At 41.5% G+C, this 20,855-nt stretch overlaps 1 protein-coding gene and 2 non-coding genes across 6 annotated transcripts in view; 2 read left to right on the top strand and 1 right to left on the bottom strand.

The window, feature by feature from the left end:
- Positions 1 to 9,354, bottom strand: part of ccdc186 (coiled-coil domain-containing protein 186) — a 108,961-nt gene extending 99,607 nt beyond the window's left edge. For 3 of the 4 annotated variants that reach the window (XM_080205806.1, XM_080205805.1, XM_080205804.1), the window contains exon 1: positions 9,112 to 9,353. The gene's annotated coding sequence lies outside the window, so the exon portion shown is untranslated. Of the gene's footprint in view, positions 1 to 9,111 lie in introns of all 4 variants that reach the window. The other variant, XM_080205807.1, reaches the window with a different exon arrangement.
- Positions 9,355 to 18,840: 9,486 nt separating this feature from the next.
- LOC145354593 (U2 spliceosomal RNA) lies at positions 18,841 to 19,032 on the top strand. The gene has a single exon (XR_013888868.1). It is a non-coding gene; the product is annotated as a U2 spliceosomal RNA (small nuclear RNA).
- A 127-nt stretch (positions 19,033 to 19,159) lies between these two features.
- Positions 19,160 to 19,348, top strand: LOC145354604 (U2 spliceosomal RNA). Its single transcript, XR_013888877.1, has one exon. It is a non-coding gene; the product is annotated as a U2 spliceosomal RNA (small nuclear RNA).
- The last annotated feature ends 1,507 nt before the right edge of the window (positions 19,349 to 20,855 follow it).

Consider the following 20,855-nt stretch of genomic DNA (forward strand, 5'->3'; position numbering starts at 1 on the left):
GCCCCCCCACCACCCAATCTCAGTTTTAAATCTACAGCCTCGCAATCGACACCTGTGACTCAGCTTCAGACAGCTAGCAGAGATAGAGATGGAACCTACAATCGACAGCTATCTCTATCTGGCTCACACCACCCTCACAAGGAAAACTAAGAACGGGAAATAAATACTGACCTTGCCAGTAACCACCATAATTGCAAACAGACGAAAAAATTGCAAGTCTGTCAATAAACAAACATGATAATATTTCATGCAGCAAGTGCGAAATGATACATCTTGCTAAGTGGAATGAAGGATACAATTAGAATAAAGGATACAATTCCCAAGTGGGTGCCGGGGAAAACAGACCTGGGGTATGCACGCACAAATCATTGAAGGTAGCAAGACTGGGTGAGAACGTCATGAAAGCATACAGAACCTTGGGCTTTTTAAATAGAAGCACAGGGTAAAAAAGCAAGAAAGTTATGATGAACCTTTATTAAACACTGAAGCATTGAGTCCAATTCTGGGAACCACTCCCCCCACCTCACAATACTAAAAGTCATCACGACTGATGAACAGTTATCCTGCAGTCAGCTGTACTTGAAAAGAATCAGCATATTTATTTTATTCTTGCAGGTGTTATGTCATTGATTCACTATAGTTCACAGTTTTTCCTGAAACAGTGAATCAGGTGGAAGGTGAGGGCAATAGGGGAGAGGGATGCCTCAAGGCCAATACAGCACCACTCAGAACGAGAGTAATGTAAGAGCACTTAACGTATTCCAGTGACTCCTGAGTACACAGCAATATTTTTGTTTACAAAATAATGTTGCGTCCTTTAAGAGTAGACATTTATTCATTTCACTGAACAGCCATTATAAAAGCTACATTTCAAATATAAACAAAACACACAAAGAACTGTGCTACTCAAAGTAAACAACGTATGAGCTCTGATCTCTTGGAGGAGCTATGTTAACACTGCTGATAAAATGGCTTCCCCACCCTTGCGCCATTGCCCAGCAACTTCTCTTTCTTCAGGTGCTCTTCCAATTCCTTACTGAAAACCATGTTTAAATATACCTTGGCTGCACTCTTCGGTGGTGCATTCCACATCCTAATCACTCACTCTGTAAAATGTGCTCATGTCACATCCTCTGGCTACATCTCATCTGCCACCGAGATAGACTACACACACCATGGCTTTGAACGCCTATCAAATCTCCTCAACCTTTTCTTTAAACAGAATGACCCTTGTGTCTCCAATCTATCCACAAAACCTATGTTCCTCATCTCTGGAACCACTCTTGTACATCTTTTCTGTACCCTCACATTCTTCCTAAAGTCTAGTGCACAGAACTGAATTCCATTCCCCAGATTATTTGTTAAATTAACTGAAGGGATGTCAGAGTCACTGGCTAGGTTAGCATCTATTGTCCATCCCTAGTTATCTTCAAGAAGGTAATGGTGAGCCTTCTTGAATTGCTGTAATCCCTTAGATGCAGGTACACCTATTATTATTATCTACTATTGCTATTAGTGAGCAAATTCCAGGATTTTGACCCAGCAGAGATACATATCCTACTCAGAATCATAAGTGACTTGGATGGGAACCTCCAGGTGGTGATGTTGCCAGTTATCTGCTGCTTTAGATGGCAGCAGTTGTGGGTTTGAAAGATGCTGCCCAAGGACCCTTGGTGAGTTGCTGCAGTGTACTTGGAGGTGGTACATACTGTTGCCACTGTCAAAGGTGAAGGGATTGAATGTTTGTGGAAGGGGTATCAATCAAGTACGCTGCTTTGTCCTGGGTGGTGTTGAGCTTATTGAAGATTGTTGGAGCTACACTCATCCAGGCAAGTGGAGAATATTGCAGCACAATCCTGCCTTATACATACTGGATCAGCTTTAGGGAGTCAGGTGGTGAGTTATTCACCACAGGATTCCTAGACTCTGACCTGCTCTTGCAGCTACAGCATTTATCTGGCTAATCCAGTTTCAGATCAATAGTAATCCTCATGATGTTGATAGTGAGGGATTCAATGATGACAATGCCACTGAATGTCAAGGAGTGATTGTTAGTTCCTCTCTTGTTGGAGAAGGCCATTACTTGGCACTTGTTACTGCTGAGTAAGTGCCACTTGATAGTGCTACCGATAATCAGGAGTAGATTGATGGGATGGGAATTAATCAAGTGGGATCCGTCTTATTTCTTGTGCAAAGGACATACTTGGGCAGTTTTCCATATTGCCAGGTGGATGGCAGCATTTTGGCTACTGGAACAGTCTGGCTAAGATGGCAGCAGGTTCAGAAGCACAAATCTTCAGTACTACTGCCAGAATATAGTCAGTTCCTATGGTCTTAGTAGTATCCAGAGCTTTCAGACACTTCTTGATATCATGTGGAGTGAACCAAATTGGTTGAAGACTGATGTTATGATGCTGGGGACCTCCAAAGTAGGCCGAGATGGATCACCACTCAACACTTGAGGCTTAAGATTGTCGCAAATGCTTCAGCCTCATATTTTTCCACTCATATGCTGGGCTCCATCATTTGAGGATGGGGATACTGGTGGAGCCTCCTCCTCCTCTAGTTCATTGTTTAATTGCCCACCATTACCCACAGTTGGTGGAGGCAGTTTTGCAGAATTTAGATCTGATCTGACAGTTGTGGAATTGCTTAGCTCTATTACTTGCTACTTATGCTGCTGGCATGCAAGTAATCCTGTTGTAGCTTCATCAGGTTGACACTCATTTTTGTGTATGCCTGATGTTGCACCTGGCAAGCCCTCCTGCACTCTTCCTTGAACCAAGGTTGATGACCTGATTTGGTGGCAATGGTAGACTGGGGAATATGCTGGTCACAGATTGTGGTCAAGTACATTTCTGCTGCTGATAATGGCTCACAGCACCTTATGGATGTCCAGTCTTGAATTGCTAGATCTGTTTGAAATCTATCCCAATTAGCACAGTGGTAGTGCCACACAACACGAGGGAGGTTATCCTCAATGTAAAAATGGGGCTTCATCTCCACAAGGACTGTGTGATGGTCACTCTTACTGATATCATCATGGACAGGTGCATCTGAACAGGTAGGTTGACAAAGATGAGGGTCAGATATGTTTTTCCCTTTTTTGCTTTCCTCACCATCCACCACGGATCTAGACTAATAGCTTCGTCCTTTAGGGCCTGGCCAGCTTGGTCTCTGATGGTACTACTGAGCTATTCTTGGTGACAGACCTCCACCCTGAGTATATGCTGCACCCTTGCCGTGCTTCCTCCAAAATAGAAGAGTTCTCATTCATCAGTAGGAGGTTCCTTGTCTAGGATTGACCTAGCACCATAAGATTTCACAGAGTCCAGAGTCAATGTTCAGGACTAGCATGGCAATTCCCTCCAGACAGTATACCACTGTGCCACCACCTCTGCCCAGGGGTTGTCTGGGAGTTTCTGTAAGATACAATTCCAGGAATAGGACTAGCTTGTCACAACAGTTCTCTCAATTTCGGCACAAATCCCCAGATGCTAAAGAGGACTTTGCAGGATTGATAGGCACTGAAAATGACGATGGCAAACTAGCCCTAAGTCGATGCAGGGCAGTCCATTGTTTTCTTTGTAGTAGTTAAATACAACTGAGTGAATTGCTAGACTATCTAAGATTGAAGCACATTGCTGTGGGTCTGGAGTCATGTAGGCCAGGCCAGATAAGGTGAACCAGATGGGATTTTATGACAATCAACAATACAGATGTTTTATTGAATTTAAATCCCACCATTTACCATGATGAGAAATGAACCCGGGTCCCCAGAGGATTACCGTGGGTCTCTGGATTACAAGCTCAACAACAATACAACTGCACCACCAGACTGAACAAGTGATTTTTGCGAGTAATTATAACCTTCTTCCTTCTGTATTTGATGCCTCTGTTTATGAAGCTCCAGGTTCCCATATACCTGTTTAACTTTTTTTTAAACTTGCCCTTCCACTTTCCACATTTTCTGCACTTGCAATTCTACTCCTGCTTCCCTTTAGACCTGTGCCCTTCAGTTTGTATTGCACATTTCTCTGCATAAAATGTAATTCTCTTGGCAATTGGCATACTTGCTATTTATTCCAAATGGCATCCAGCTCTCCACTGTTGCTGCATCGATTTCTAATAACTATACTGTTATTTTTAATCAATCACTAAGATTTCATTAGAAACTAGAAACTTGTGAATATTGTACAATGGGCATGCCTTAGTACATGCATGCAATACTCTAATATTCTGCATGGAAAAATAATGTAACTAAAAAACTAATTACATTGCCCACTCACTCTGGTGTCATAAAGTACGAAGGTCATCAGAATTACTGGTGTGCAATTTAAGCTGTAACTTGCATGGTTAATGTCACTGTAGTTGCAGTGAATTTTTCGGTTATGATGCCCAAAAAGCTACTCAGGTTTGGCACATGCTAATTATGGCAACATAGGAATATGTCAATTGCATTTGTGCCTTGTAATCCACTCCTACTCACTGAGCTTTCTTTACAATTCTGAAAATTTAATTTAGTATCTTAATTTATTTTGGCACCTTCTTTCCACTGTTACCCAGTGATTATGCAAAATGATGCAGGGTGTAACATAGTATCAGATTCTTTCAGATAAATCACAAAATATACCTCAAGTAACACAAAACCATCTCCCAGCACACAAAGCAAGTTTAATAAAAAAAAGCACAGACAACTATTTGTTCTAGGATTAGAAACATAAATAAATGCAGAATAACATTACACATTAATTTATTTTGTTTCACCAACCTATGCACACAGATTTGGCCCGATTCAGTCAGTCTTACAATGTCCTTGACCTTCATTATTCATCTGGCGATTACATTCTGTGACTGTTTTCTTAAAAGCTATAGATTACAGGACTGACTCCATAATCAAGGCCAACAGTTTCAAGTGTTTAAGGTTCAAATGCACCTTCTTTCACAAATGGCAAGCTCAGCAACAAACTGCAGTTCCAAACCAGCGTTCAGATGTCAACAAGACGGTGGTCCCAAATAAAGGGGCTGTGTAATGTTTAAAAATGTCTCCAAAATTTGGTGTTGGCCTAGACTCTGATAGCTGCACCACTGTGGCAAGGTGGCAGTGTTAGCACTGCTGTCTCACTGTTGCAAGGACCTGGGTTCGATTTCCCACTTGAGTCACTGTTGGTGCAGAGTTTGCATGATTTCCTCCCACCGTCTGAAAGATATTGTAGTTAGTGCATAGGCAATGCTGAATTGTGCCTTACTGTTGCCAGAGTGTGGTAACAAGGGGATTTTCACAGTAACTTAATTTCAGTGTTAATGTAAGCCTACTTGTAACACTAATAAAACTTCAAGTTAGAAAATGTTGAGTACAATTCCCACTCCAGAAATTTCAGCACAATTCAGACTGACACTTCTGTGAATCATAGAGTCCTATAGTGCAGAAGGAGGCCATTCAGCCCATTGATCCTGCACCAACAACAATCCCATTTTGGCTCCATTCCCGTAACCCTACATATTTATCTTGCTAATCCCCCTGACACTAGGGGGCAATTGATCATGACCTATCAACCTAACCCGCACATCTTTGGACTGCGGGAGGAAACTGGAGCGCCCTGAAAAAACCCACGCAGGGAAAAATGTGCAAACTCCACACTGACAGTTGCCCAATGCCACAGTTGAATCTGGATCCCTGGTGCTGCAAGACAGCAGTGCTAACCTCTGTGTCCTTGTGCTGCCCATAAAGTACTGGGAAAATGTGCACATGAGATATTAAACCAAAACTCACCTGCTTTCTCACAACATTGACATAAAAACTGTCATTGTACTTTATGAAGAGCAGCAGGAAATTTTGCTGGCATAAAAACACTGTTGCGGGAAAAGCTCGGCAGCATCCGTGGTGAGAAACAATTGCTGTTTCAAGTCCAAAATGACTCTACTCCAGTTCCCAAAGGCACAGTGGACTTAAAACGTTAACTCTTTTTTTCCTCCACAGATGCTGCCAGACCTGCTGCATTTTTTCAATGCTCTGTTTTTATTTCACAACTCAAGCATATGCAGGATTTGGCTTTTGTTTAAGTTTCACTGGCATTCTGATTAACATATATAACTGTCATCAACATCAAAACAACTCAATTGGTTATCTATACTAATTCTGCTTTTTAGGGACCTGTCTGGTGCTGCTGCAATCTATGACTACACTTTAACAGTACTTACTTGGTTGTAAAGTACATCCACATGGAAGGTGATTTTATCTTCAAACTTAAAAACAAAAACACATTAAAACTTAACTAAGTCTGTAGAAATGGGCTTATGGTTCACTGATGCTCCTCACACAGAGTGTGCTGGGCTCGCAATGCTCCACAATTCATCCTACTTAAAATTATAGATGACAGAAAATCAATCACTACAATGAGTTGAATACATGCTTCCTGTTATTTAAAAGCTGTGATTTGCAACCTTACGTTTTCTAGTCATAGACCTTGCAGCTACCAAAGAAAAAGATCTATACAGGACAGTACCATATATTAAAAAATCAATCTGCTTATCTATTCAGGCTACATATTGTGGCAATTGGAAGCTAATGCCATTTGCTGATTTAAGAGTGGCTCCTAAAGATACTTTCAAGTATCACTTCCCAATGCATTTGATGTACCAAACTCTGACATCGATTCATTTGATGGTAGAACCTCACATCAGCAAAAGAAAGACTTGAAATTTTTAAGCACCTTTCATGACCAATGCTGTTTGCAGGCAATGAAAAACTTTTGAAGTGCAGTCACCATTATTCTCATGTTGGAAGTGTGGCAACTAATTTGCTCACGCCAAGTTTCCACATACAGCAATGTGATAAAGACCAGAATTCATTTTCACTGCAAACACTGGTGTTGATTTGCACTATTAGCATTTACATTGATATATAGTTTAAAAATCTGAAAAGTAAACAGCAAAAAACTCTTGATTGCAACATCTTCAAATCCCAAATTCACCTGGATACCTGGGAACCTCATCATAGACTCTACCATAGTCAAGGCACCCTAATTTTTAAAAACTGGATCAACACATTCTCCTCTATGCTTTAACCATCAGTTTCTTGAAAAGGATTTTTCAATAATATAAAATTCACTGCATTTGATGTCAATATACCTAAAGTGTGGTGAGATTGCAGATGAGAATGATGGAGGATCAAAGGAATCCTCTACTCTCCTTAAATTTGCTCATCACAGAATCGTTACAGCCAAGAGGCCATTTGGCACATCACACTGCACTGGCTCTCCGAATGAGCAATTCACCACCTCACCATAACTTCGCAAAAGCTTCTTTTTCAGGTAACAGTCTAATTGCCTTTTGAATGCCTTGAGTGAACCTGTCGTCTCCAAATTCTCAGGCACTGCAGCGCAGTCTGGTCCAGTCCTGTCCTTAACCACTCATTCTGCGTTCACAATACTATCCCTTTATTCTGACTGCTCTCTTCCACCTTCTTTCAATAGCTTCAATATCATTTGCACTGTTGATCCAAACATTCAAAACTTGATTACTGATTTATAAATGATCAGATCCATCTCATTATTTTACCTCAAGATGGGCATAAATATATCCATACATCTGATTTATTTTCTGCACTCAACAGCTCTGTAAATCTCTTGCCTGTTTGGCTCATTCTCAGGTATATTTGCATTCTCCAGTAGTTTATCTTGCTCAGCTTCAGAACTTACCACCTTCATTAGCTTCGTATCATCTGCAAATTTAGTCATTGTGTTTTGATTCCTAGTAGTTACATCTTCTGCGGCTTACAAAGCTATTAAAACAGAAGATAACAAACATGTCCCTGTGGGACAGATAGCATTCTCGCAGCTGATAATTCCTGTACCACAACTCTACAGTCACTATTGGCCAACAACTTAAATATCTCACGGAAAATCATAGAATCCTTACAGTGCAGAAGGAGGCCATTGAGTCTGCACCAACTTTCCAACAGATCATCCCATCCAAGCCCTATCCCCTAGCCCCATGTATTTGCCTCGTCTAATTGTCATAACCTACACATCTTGGGACACTAAGGGACAATTTAGTACATCCAATCCTCCGAACGTGCACATGTTTGGATTGAATCTTCAACTTTGGTGTCATGGATCTCAGTTAGATCCAAGCACACCACATTCACCTGTAGAATATTAAGTTTCTTGTAACACCAAAGAAGTTCAACTGGATTGGCAAGTTCTCCCTTCATATTGGTTATTGTAATTTTATATCTATGGGATGCTCCAAGATCTTATCACCAATAAGGGTCTCCATGAATTTACTGACAAACACATGTCAATCCCTGGGTCTGTAGTTTTTATTTTAAAAATACTAATTTGCCTTCATCCCAAGAGATTTGTGTCAGAGTTGCTGCAAATTTCTCTCTAGATTTCTTGAATACAAACAGGCGAGAATGTTGATAGCTTGCTGTGGAGAAACTGAACACCAATAAACATGCTTATCCTTGTTGCAAATTACTGTTGTTTGGCAATAAAAGTGTACAGTATTTCGATAACGAAAGCATTTAGTACACTTGGCTTCAACTAGAACAGGAATAGTCCTTTGGACTATTCAATCACCCTTTACTTATCCAATCCGAATTCTGCACCTCATGAAATACAATGTAAACTGTTCGAAACACTTGTCGCACCAAAAAAAAACACAGGATTACAAACCCATCCAGTATCTACGATACTGCCAACTGCAGCATCATGTGCAAGATATTTTTTGTTGCAAAACCTATTGCAATTTAGCGGCACGTAGCAAACCCAGATTAAGAGAACAATAGGGGCAGATGTGATGAAATAATAATTTTATAATCCTGGTGGTGTGGGTTAAAAAGACTAATTTTGCAGCCATCTGGCTTGTTTAAGGATGACAGACATAGGGGGGGGAACGAGATTTCCCCAAGAGGAGGATGTTCAACACAAAACCAAAAATAAAGCTCTCAAAATACATAGGTACCAAAATTCGTGGGGTGGGAAATCACAGGAATGTTTGATAGCGCAGTGTGGGATTTACTGCAATCACAGGCCTGGTTAGTGGAAGGAGGGAGGGAGGAGAACCAAAGTACCGAGAAACGCGCAATGGGTGGATGCACCTTACCGGGATCGACAGTAGCTCAAGCAGGCCTCATCCAGCCAGGCCGCAGCCAGCCCTGTTTGTCGTGGGCTCTCAGCGGTGCATAAGTGCGGCAGCCGCAGGCGATGATTTCCCCCTTCGATGATAATGGACAATCGGAACCGGAATGGCCGCTCAACTGAAAAGACAACAACTGCAACCCTAGCTTCTTCCACCCCACACACCCCCCTCTCCTCCTCCGCGGGAGTCTCCACCACAGCTCCGGCCCCCTTGACACGACAACAAATACGACGTAATTGCACCGCCCGGCACCCCCCCCGCCCCGCCACCCAACCAGACCAATCAGCGCTCACCAATCCCGCTCATCCTCCGCCCTCGCAACCCACCGGCCAATCCAAAAACAGCCGCGCTTTGACATCTGCGGCCGCCCCATCCCCAGCTGCGGACCAATCAGCTGGCGGCTGATTGAGTGCAGTAGTAACAGCTCACTTGTGTTCTGCTCAGTGCATGCCCGCCTGCCATGCACCTATCTCAGTTGCATTCATGGAGTTCAGAGTGCAGTTTTTCTCCATGTGGACAATCTTTAAAATGACCTTACGACATTTGTAAGACCATTGTAAAATGGCTTAAGCGTTTCCTTTACTGCACTGAAGTACTGCTTAGGGCTGCATGCGGGCACAGTGGTTAGCACGGTTGCCCCACAGCAGCATGGATCCAGGTTCGATTCCAGCCTTGGGTGACTTTGTGAAATTTGCACATTCTCCCTGAGTCTGCATGGGTTTCCTGTGGGTGCTTCAGTTTCCTCCCACGTGTGGGAGGTTGATTGGGCTAGGTTGATTGGCCATGCTAAATTGCCCCTTAGAGAACTAGCAGGGTAAATACATGGGGTTACGGGGATAGAGCCTGGATGGAATTGTTGGTGGTGCAGGCTCAATACGACGAAAGGCCTCTGTGCCCTTTATTACCACATGGAGGTGTTTCCTGTTCGGCATGCTGCTGCACACCTTCTACTACTGCGCCCTCACCCATCGCCCGGATACACCTTGATGGGCCTCGTTGCGGACTTCCGCAGTGGAGGTCCCTCTACGGAGGATCTCCCCCCACTCTCTTGGGGACCTGGGTGGAGGGTATTGCACACAGCAGTAGCATACAATCATAGGTTCACCTGCTCCCAAATGTGCCCATTTCACAACCTTGTGGGGTCCATGGATCACATCTATGTTGCATGTTATAGGCTGCACAACCTTTTCAGTTTTCTCAAAAACTTTTTATTGATGTTTTCTTTGCACTTCAGCCCATGCTCTTGAGCTGCGGGAATCCGGTGCAGAAGGGGCCGGGGAAGGAGAAGGACCTCGTGAACTTGCTCCTAGTCCTGGCATCTATAGATCCAGGCAGCGGGCAATCAAGGGGGTCATTCAACCTGACTGCCTGCCCCTCAACTGTCGCTATGTTTGCGGCCAGGTGTCCCTGGAAAGGGAGCGTGTGGTGTCCGTTGATGCCTTTCGTGCCCATTCGGCACTGCAAGGACTGGGATGTATTATTGACCCCTTTAATCACATTTTAATTTGATGTTTTAAGTTTCCTTTCTGTTTTGTCTTTTGTTCTAGGCGGTTCCTTCCCTTTAGAGAGCTGCCCCTTTTGAGTTGTCCCTAAGTGAGTTTGATTTTATTCATTTGGTTAGACACAAAAGGATGGCCCTGTGTTTTGCTCCCTCACACACACCTGCCTTCCATGCATTTATCTCCATAGTACTCGTGCAGCTCATGTGGATAACCTTACAATATTTGTAAGACCATTTTGAAATGTCTGAACCATTTTCTTTACTGCATTGAAGTATTGCTTAGAGTTGCACGCTGGTACTGTGGTTAGCACTGTTGCCTCATAGCGGCAGGGACCCAGGTTCAGTTCTGGCCTTGGGTACCTGTGTGAAATTTGCACATTCTCCCCGTGTCTGCTTGGTGCTCCGGGTGCTTCGCTTTCCTCCCACGCTCCAAGGATGTGTGGATTAGGTTGATAGGCCATGCCAAATTGACCCTTAGTGTCAAAGGGAGTAGCAGGGAGTTACAGGAATGGGACCTTGTTGTTAGTGATGCAGGCTCGATGAGCCAAACGGCCTCCTTATGCACTGCAGGAATCCTATGATTGTAAAATGTCTGAAATGTTGACTGTACTGAAGCATCTCAATGTTATTTGATATATGTAAAGAGCCTGAATATTATTGCTTTTGGTGTGATGGGCATTTTGGAATGTTTGTAATGTTCTCACAGATTTATGAATAAAGTATATTTTTGAAGAAAAAAGGACTCTGTCCCTGTTGCCGGATTTGTTCATGATTTTAATAGCCACCATCTATTCGTGCTCTTCAACAGTGGATTTGACTAAACTCCTTGAATGTTTAAGACGAATTAACATTTGCAGAGGAAAGTGATCATCCTTCTGCACTGTAGGGATTCTATGAGTTTTGCAACAAGACCTGCACCCACTTGATGGTAAATTCTAATTAACACAGAACATCGAACAGTACAGCATAGAATCAGGCCCTTCAGCCCACATTGTTGTGTGAATCATGATGACAAATTAAACAAATCCTTTCTCCCTACCCTTTGTTAATATTGCTCTATTCCTAGCATATTCATGTGCTTATCTAAAAGTCCTTAAAAGTCCTTATCACACCTGCCTGTATCACCAGTTGAGGCAGTCCAGACACCTCCCACTCTGTGTGAAAAACACTTGCTTCTCACATCTCCTTTGAACTTTTCCCTTCTCACCTCAAGTGCATGCCCTTAGTATTAGACATTTCAACTCTGGGGAAAAAGACTCTAATTGTCAACCCTATCTATATCGATTGTTGTTTTAGCATTTTCAAACAAGCTCATATTACGTAATAAATATGTTGAGTACTCATGTGTATAATCTTTGGAAGTGAAACCGTAGTTTTGTGGGGTAAAAAAACAGATATAGGAGAAAAGTACTAAACCACAGATCTCTTCCTGTAAAATATCATACAGACGAATATTAAAATGAAAGCTGTACCTTGAGGTTCTTGTGTCCTTATTTGCCTCTTGCTGCAAATCTTGTTTCATTTTATTGCCTGTTTATTTCCCTGTATTTATTTTCCCTTCCGCCTCCAATCTTGGAGCCCGCATCTAGTTATTTTCCTGCATCATGATATGTAAAATCTGCTCATAACCAGCTGACTTTAATATGTAAATTCTAATTTCAATAAATTTGCAAATTCTAATTTCAATAAATTTGTGCATATATATTACAAGGGCAATGAATGCTGCTAATGCGGAAATCAGTAAATAGTTTTAGAGGTTTTACAAAGTACATTATGGGGAAAGAAATGCAACTGTTGGTTGTCTCAGCATAAGAGAGAGCAAGTTAAGTAGAGCTGGATCATTGACAAATGTACGCACTGCTATCAACTTGGAGGAGTAGAGGTCAACAGTTGCCTCCAGTGTTAATTTTGAGAGAGCAATGCGACCTAGACATTCCTCATTGAAGAGAGGTTTTACTCAGGGTGATCTCTTTGGGAGGCAGACAAATGAAAACATGCAGTGCTGCTAAAAGTCAGCATTTCAAATGCATTAAAGCATAGAACATAGCTAACAATATTTCAATGCACATAACTGAAATTATGAAGATTAATGACTACGATGCTTGCTGTATTTTATTTTCATCATTATCATGTTGAAAGCCATCAAACCAAGTTACTGAGAGCTCTTAAATGGAAGGCACATTGTCTTCCCCTCCAAATAAAAATCAAAAATAGGTAGTCACTTTGGTAACCAGATGACCATAGGCTGCTTTACCCTTTGAGAGGAAGTGCTCACTGGTGGTGATTTAACCTGAATATCACCACACCTAGGGGATTTTCACAGTAACTTAATTGCAGTGTTAATGTAAGCCTACTTCTGACACAAATAAATAAACTTTAAAACATCAGGCAAGGGGCAAGTGTTGAGAAGGCGGGCCTTCAAGGTACAGGAATTGAGCCCATGCTGTTGGTGTCACTATGCATCACAAACCAGCCATCTGAATTAACCAACTCCTCAAAAACAATGGCGCCCAACATGGGACACAAACCCATAACTTGGAGATTAAGAGTCTCATGCTCTACCAAATAAGCGAGCTGAGAAAATAACTATACCCAATTGACAAAAGTCCAGAAATCTTAGGTGGTAGAGCCAAAATTTAGAATTTCCAAGCAGACAAAGGAATTTAACCAACTAAAATTGCACTGAGCATTGGTAATCTTCCTGCTGCTTATCTGGCCATCCTTTCTACCAGGTTATTGGCCTGTATGGTATCAGGAGTCAAATTGGAAAAATCCCAGTCCCAGTGACAGGTATACATGTCCTGGTTGCATTAGCGAGTCAGACTGCTGGTCAATCATCTGCATTATATTTCTGGCTCAATTATTGGATTACCAATTCTACCAACCTACCTTATGAGAGATTTTAGCATAACAATCTAAGCTGACATTTCATTGCAGTACTGAAGGAGTGCTACATTGTCAGAGATGCCATCTCTCAGATGAGACAGTAAACCAACCTAAGAGTCTTCTCTCAGTTGGATGTGAAAGATCCCATCACACTATTACGAAGTGGAACACAGGAATCATCCTCCATGTTCTATCCAATATTTAACTCTCAATCAACAGCTACCAAAAGAGGTTATCTGGTCATTATTGCACTATCGAATGTGGGAGCTTGATGTGCACAAATTGGCTCCTGTGTTTTCTACGTTAGAACAATGACTACATTTGCTGTAAATCACTTTGGAATGTTCCAAAGTCAAGAAAGACTTGATATATATACAAGTCATTCTTAATGGGGCTACCTTGACTCCAAAAAAAAAATCAAATTACTACTTTCCCTCTACCATCCAACACCATGCCCCTTCAGAAGGGAGCACATTTGCCAACAGTGCCTCTAATTTAACATGTTGGAACTAGAATAAGTCTGTTTGGTCCAGGAAACCAGCACTTATTGGGATCCACCACCTTCAAGTTATCAGTCCAAAACCTCGATCCTTATCCATTGTTCACCTCTCTTTTGGTTTTGCAAGAATTCTAACAGGAGTCTGGTTTCACCCTAATCCCTATCTGCTCTCCTCCTCATGAAGTACTTTTCCTCTGACTATCCTCATTTGCTTATTATAAAGGCTGATAGTCATTACCTTTCAGAGAAATATGATTAAGACTGGGAGCTTTGTACCTTGGAAATCAGGCATGCAGAACAACGGCATGTAGCATTATGCACTGATTCTCAAATACAATGCATTGCTTCATCTCTCTGCTAGTGACTATTTATGATCTTTTATATATTTTAATGCTTACTAATAAATTTTTGAGCCATAGAGTCACAGAAGAGTCATAGAAACATAAAAACCAAGATTACTGCAAACTAATATATTCAAAAGTAACAACGCACAATTACTTTGCTTATATAGACAAAGAGAAAAAGAAAATTGTGGGCAACACAGACCATTTAAACAAAGTAATAGTACTTTAATACTTCAAACACATTGGATATGTTCATACAAACAGCATTGTCATTGCTCACCGGGAGAATTACATAAGATATATGACAGAAAAATTGGCCACTCGGCCCAATGGGTCAATGCCAGCATTTATCTTCACTAAAGCGTCCTTGCACATTTTCTCATCTATATCTATCATCAAAGCCATCTACTCTCTTCCCTGTCAAATGCTTCTCTTACTTCTTATGTGCAATTATTTACTTCAACCACTCCCTACTACTGCTTCTTCCACATTCCTATCACTTCATGGGTGAAACAAGTTTCTCTTGAATTCCCTATTGGATTTCTTGGTGGCCATCTTGCACTGATGGTCTCTCATTATCCTGTTCTCCACAAGAGGAAACATTCTCTTTGTATCCACTCTATCGAAACATTCCATAATTTTAGAAGTCTCTATTAGGTCACACCAACCCTTCTTCAAGAGAAAAGAAATCCAACCGTTCAATCTTTTCCTGATAAGCAAGCTGCATGTTTCTGGAATCATGCATGTAAACCTTCACTGCAGCCTCTACATTCCCTTAGTAGCCTTCTTATAACATGGGGGCCAGAATTGCATTCAGTGTAAGTATAGCCTAGACAAGGTTTGGGACAGGTTTAGTAAAGATTCCTGATTTTTTAGTTCTATCCCTCAAGAAATAAAGCCAAACACTAGGTTTGGTTTTTTATGGCATTGCTAATGTGTGGTGCAACCTTTAGGGATTGCTGTATTTGTATTCCAAGGTCATTTTGCACCTCACCTAGACTTGCAGCTTCCAATAAGTGCCCTCCCTATTCTTCCTACCAGAATGTACTACTTCACATTTAGCTGTGTTAAATTTCATTTGCCAATTATCTGCCCATTTTACTAGTTTATTAATGTCCTTTTGTTATTTGTTGCCATCCTCCTCAGTATTGACTATTTGTGCCCATCCCCAACTCCCAACTTAACGTCATCTCAAATTTAGAAATTGTATTTTCGATTCCAAAGTCTGATTCATTAATATTAATTCTGAACAGCAGTGGTTCGAGCACCAATATTTGTGGAAAATGACTTCTGCCCATCACTCCCACTCCCTGTTTTCTGTCTGGAAGTCAGCTAGCAATGTTGTCTAAATTTTCTGGCCTTATTTATTAGTTGATTACGGGGTACATTAGTAAAGGCTGTTTGAAAGTCAGAAAAATCACATCTACTGTACGACAATTGTCTATTCTTTCTATTACCTGCTCAAAAAATTGCACAAGGTTAATCAGACAAGATTTTCTCCTTTGAAATCCATGCTGACCATTCTATTTTTCATGTACAGATGTTGTTCTATTCTCTCCTTTAGTGAGGATTCTATTATTTTTCCTACCATTGATGTTAAGCTGACCGCTCTGTAATTTTCTATCCACTGCTCCAATTGTTCCACATGTTTTTCAATGCCTTTGTGAAACAAGCAATATTTCATAGGATTCTCAGTCTTTGAATATATATATTCAAGACAGAGATTGATAGGCTTTTGGATAATAAAGAAACATGGGGAAAGTATGAGAAAAAGACACTGAGATAGAATGCTGTACATAATCACATTTAACAGTGCAGTCAGTTTAAATGGCCTACTTCTGCCTCTCCTTCTTACATTTTCATGAATGCATGAAGCATTTACATTGTAATATAGTCAGACAATATCAAAGAGATTTGAGGACTAGGAAATTAAAATTTTCAATAATCACTGATCTATGGTAGAAATCATGATGACCCCAAAACAATGATTTAAAATGCCCTGACTGAACTAATAATTAGAATTATCAGTGAAGGGAGCTTTCTTAACACCTATAGTGGTTAACAAAAATCTTAGGGCCAGAGCATTGTAAAGTGTCATTACAAAGATGAGGTATTGTTCCTCAAGCTCGTGTTGGACATCACTAGTAACATTTAGTGGGAAAGTTCCCGCAAGATCATTCACATGTTCACCCCTTTATGTTACTGTGCACGTTCACCATGCAAAAGAATTAAAGGACCTGCATGCTTAAAGAAATTGGCCACTCACAACAAACAAAACAGAAGTTATGTTGGTAGTGGGCCACAGACAAAGCTATGAAAGTGGAAGTGGGATGGAAAATTTCAATAAGAAGTGTCCAAAGTTGTGTAGGACAGGCGGATTGGTCACAGTAAATTGCCCCTAAGTATCCAAAGATGTGGAGGTTAGGTGGATTAGGGATTAGGCATGCATGGGATTACGGCAATATGGCGGGGGGGAGGGAATGTGTGGACCTTGGTAAGATGATCTTTCGGAAAGTAGGTGCAGACTCGATGGGCCAAATAGTCTCCTTCTCCTGTGTTGGGATTCTATGATACCATGAAGTGACTAAAAGCTCTGAGTTGCACTTGCAGGGAGAATGAACTTGTCCAGCAAAGTAGCTTGGCGTTCTCACAAAGGATCATTGACATGAAACATCAATCCTACATTCCTTTCTCCACTCATGCTGCCTGAACTACTGCGTGCTCTCAGTGTTTTCTGATTTTATTTCAACCCTTGGCAGCCCTCCCATCTTCCATAAACTGTAAAGCAGCTGAAAACCTACTGCCTGTATCCTATCTTGAACTGAGTCCTTGCTCACCCATTAAAAAAAAAGATGTAGCATGGGATATCTAAATTAGTTTCGGATTTTACTAACAAAAGGCCAACAAAGATACAATGGACTGAAAGGATCTTCTTATTTGATTTTTATCCTTTACGATTTTTAAAGCTGCACATAAACAGCAAGAAAGTGTGGCAGATGTTGCAACAATTGGAAGCAGATATCAGGTATTTTGCCACAGTAAGTTGAGTGGTGTGGAATTAGGTTAAGTTGTACTTGAGCATAGTCTGGAACAGCAATAGAGACACTGTTGAAATTTCATAGCACTGAGGAATGGAGTCTGGCAGAAAAAACATTAACCCCTCGAGTTTAGGAGCTGTGTCCAACATCACTGAGAAGCCAGATATGTGATCTGGAAAGTAAATCCATGGCTTAGCACAAACTTGGATTGAAATTTGAGATTTAATTAAATGGTAGCTTCCTGAGCCTGGAAAATTGATGGGGTATGTGCCAGTTTGCTAGGTGCAACATGGACAATGCAGGGTCTAGTTGCATTGGTTTAATCATGGAGTCTGTAAATATTGAGTTTGTTAACTTCTGATTGGTTTCTAGACACATATCTGTGTTTGTGTGTCTCTTTCTCACACAGCAGTATCAAAATTTGTGTGCTCTAACTATGAATCTACGACATGTGTTTGCAAAATTCAGAAAAGATACATAAAAAACAAAACGGGAACAACCCTTGTACAGTTGTCTTCATTCTATCTCTTTGACATTAATTCAACTTCTGTCACAGAGAATCATGGAATCCCTACAGCGCAGAAGGAGGCCACTTGGCCCATTGAGTCTGCACTGACCACAATCCCACTCAGGCCCCATTCCCATAACCCACAAATTTACCCTGTTAATCCCTGAGACTAAGACAATTTAGCACAGCCAATCAACCTAACCTGCACATCTTTTGACTTAAGATGTCACTGAATATATTAACTTGGTGTAAGTAAATGTAGTCTGTTTAAAAATATACTTTTTTTGGGGGTGGAATGAACGCAAATTAAGGTGTTGTGGATGGATCTTGCTTTCCTTCCATATCAGATTTCACTGTCAAAAAGCCTGTCCCAGAAAATTGGTTAATAAGCAAATGCTTTATAAATAGTATGAGATGTAAGAAAGGTTCTTGGAGTACATGTCATATGAATTATGCATTGTTAGAACCTTGAAGGTGAACACAATGGCCACCTTCCACACCTCTGGCACCTTTCATACTTCAAGAGCTTTGAGAAATCATTGATGGCAATCTTCAAAGTACATTTTTAAATCACTTTTGATTTGTGCAAAACTGATTCCCAAAATCTACCCAGCAGCGGCAGGGAACTGAAGAGCCATTTTATAGCACTCATGCAGCAACAGCAGAATTGTACATAACTATAATCTGTAACCTCATTTCCTGGCATATTTCCCATTCTACCATTACCATCAAGCTGAGGGAACAACCCAGGTTCAATGAAGAGTGCAGGAGGGCATGCCAGGAATAACACTAGACATATCTAAAAATGAGGTGTCAGCCTGGTGAAGCAACAACACAGGACGACTTGTATGTTGAACAGCATAAACAGCTAGTGGGTTCAGCAAGACATGAGCTCAGGCTGCATGGTCAAGCAGAACATCGCTTCTTGGCCTTTTGGCTAAGATCAAGTGTAGTATCGACATGCTGCACTTGGTTGAAGTCATTAGGTTACATTTCAGCTTCATTTGAAGCAATTTTTTAAAGCGGCATCTCGGCCATTTGGCTAAGATGCAAATAAGATCAAGCCCTGGAGGAGGAGCTACACCTACTCCAGTCAGCTTGGATCATGTAGATCAAGCCCAAGACAGGAGGTGAGAGCCCTGTCTTGTCAGCTTGGATCGGGAATGTCCCAACTTGTTGGGACTCTGAATTGGGTTTAATCTGACTTGATTGGATTGGAATAAAGTTTAAAAAAAAATCTCTCGGCCTTTTGGCTAAGATCAAGTGTAGTATCGACATGCTGCACTTGGTTGAAGTCATTAGGTTACATTTCAGCTTCATTTGAAGCAATTTTTTAAAGCGGTATCTCGGCCATTTGGCTAAGATGCAAATAAGATCAAGCCCTGGAGGAGGAGCTACACCTACTCCAGTCAGCTTGGATCATGTAGATCAAGCCCAAGACAGGAGGTGAGAGCCCTGTCTTGTCAGCTTGGATCGGGAATGTCCCAACTTGTTGGGACTCTGAATTGGGTTTAACTTGACTTGATTGGATTAGAATAAAGTTTAAAAAAAAATTCCACAACCAACGGATCAGATCTGAGCTCTGCATTCCTGCAACATCCAAATATGAATGGTGGTGGACAATCAAACAACTCACTGGAGGAGGAGGCTCCACAGATATCCACATATTCAATGATGGAGGAGCCCAGCAAATCTCTGCAAAAGGTAAGGCTAAAGCATTCGCAACAATCCTTCAATCGGAAGTGTCAGATGGATGATCCATCTCAGCCTCTTCTGGAGGGCCCAAGTATGACAGATGTCAGTCTTCAGCCAATTCAATTCACTCCATGTGATATCAGGAAACATTTGAAGGCACTGGATCCTGAAAAGGCTATGGGCTTTGACAATATTCCAGCAATAATTCTGAAGATTTGTGTTTCAGAACTTGCCATGCTCTTAGCCAAGCTGTTCCAGTACAGTTACAACACTATCATCTCCCTGGCAATGTGCATAATTGCCCAGGTACGTCCTACACAAAATAAACAGCACAAATCCAACCTGGCCAATTATTGCCCCAACAGTTTACTCTCAATCATCAGCAAAGTGATAGAAGGTGTCATCAAAAGTGCTAGTTTAGGTTCCGCTAGGGTCAATGAACACCTGACCTCATTTCAGTCTTTGTTCAAACATGGACAAAACATTTGAATGCCAGAACTAAGAGTGACTGCTCTTGACATTTAGGCAGCATTTGACCAAGGAGTCCTAGAAAAACTGGAGCCAATGGGAATCAGGACGAAAACACTCCACTGGTTGGAGTCATCCCTGGTATAAAAATGGTAGCAGTGGTTGGATCTCAATCATCCCAGCTCCAGGGCATCACTGCAGGAGTTCCTCAGGGCAGTGTCCTAGGCCCAACCACCTTCACCTGCTTCATCAATGATCTTCCTTCCATCTTAAGGTCAGAAGTGGGGATGCTCGCTGATGACTGCACAACGTTCAGCATCATTCGTGACCACTGAAGTAGTTCATGTCCAAATGCCGCAAGATTTCCATGATATCCAGGCTTGAGCTGACAAGTGGCAAGTAACAATTGTGCCATACAAGTGCCAGCCAATGACTGTCCCCAACAAGAGAGGGTCAAACTGTCGCTCCTTGACATTCAATAGTATTACCATGGCTGAATCCTTCATTATCAACATCCTGGGGGTTACCATTAAACAGAAACTGTACAGGATTCACCAGATAAATACTGTGGCTACCAGAGCAGGTGAAAGCCTAGGAATCCTGTGGTGAGGAACTTATCTCCTGATCCCTACAAAGCCTGTTCACTATCTACAAGGCACAAGTCAGGAGTGTAATGAAATTCTTTCCACTTGTCTGGATGAGTGCAGCTTCAATAACACTCAAGAAGCTCAACATGATCCAGGACAAAGCAGCCTGCGTGATTGCTACC

This window comes from Carcharhinus amblyrhynchos, chromosome 17 (assembly GCF_965287045.1).
Source record: "Carcharhinus amblyrhynchos chromosome 17, sCarAmb.v2.hapA, whole genome shotgun sequence".
NCBI classification, from domain to species: Eukaryota; Metazoa; Chordata; class Chondrichthyes; order Carcharhiniformes; family Carcharhinidae; genus Carcharhinus; species Carcharhinus amblyrhynchos.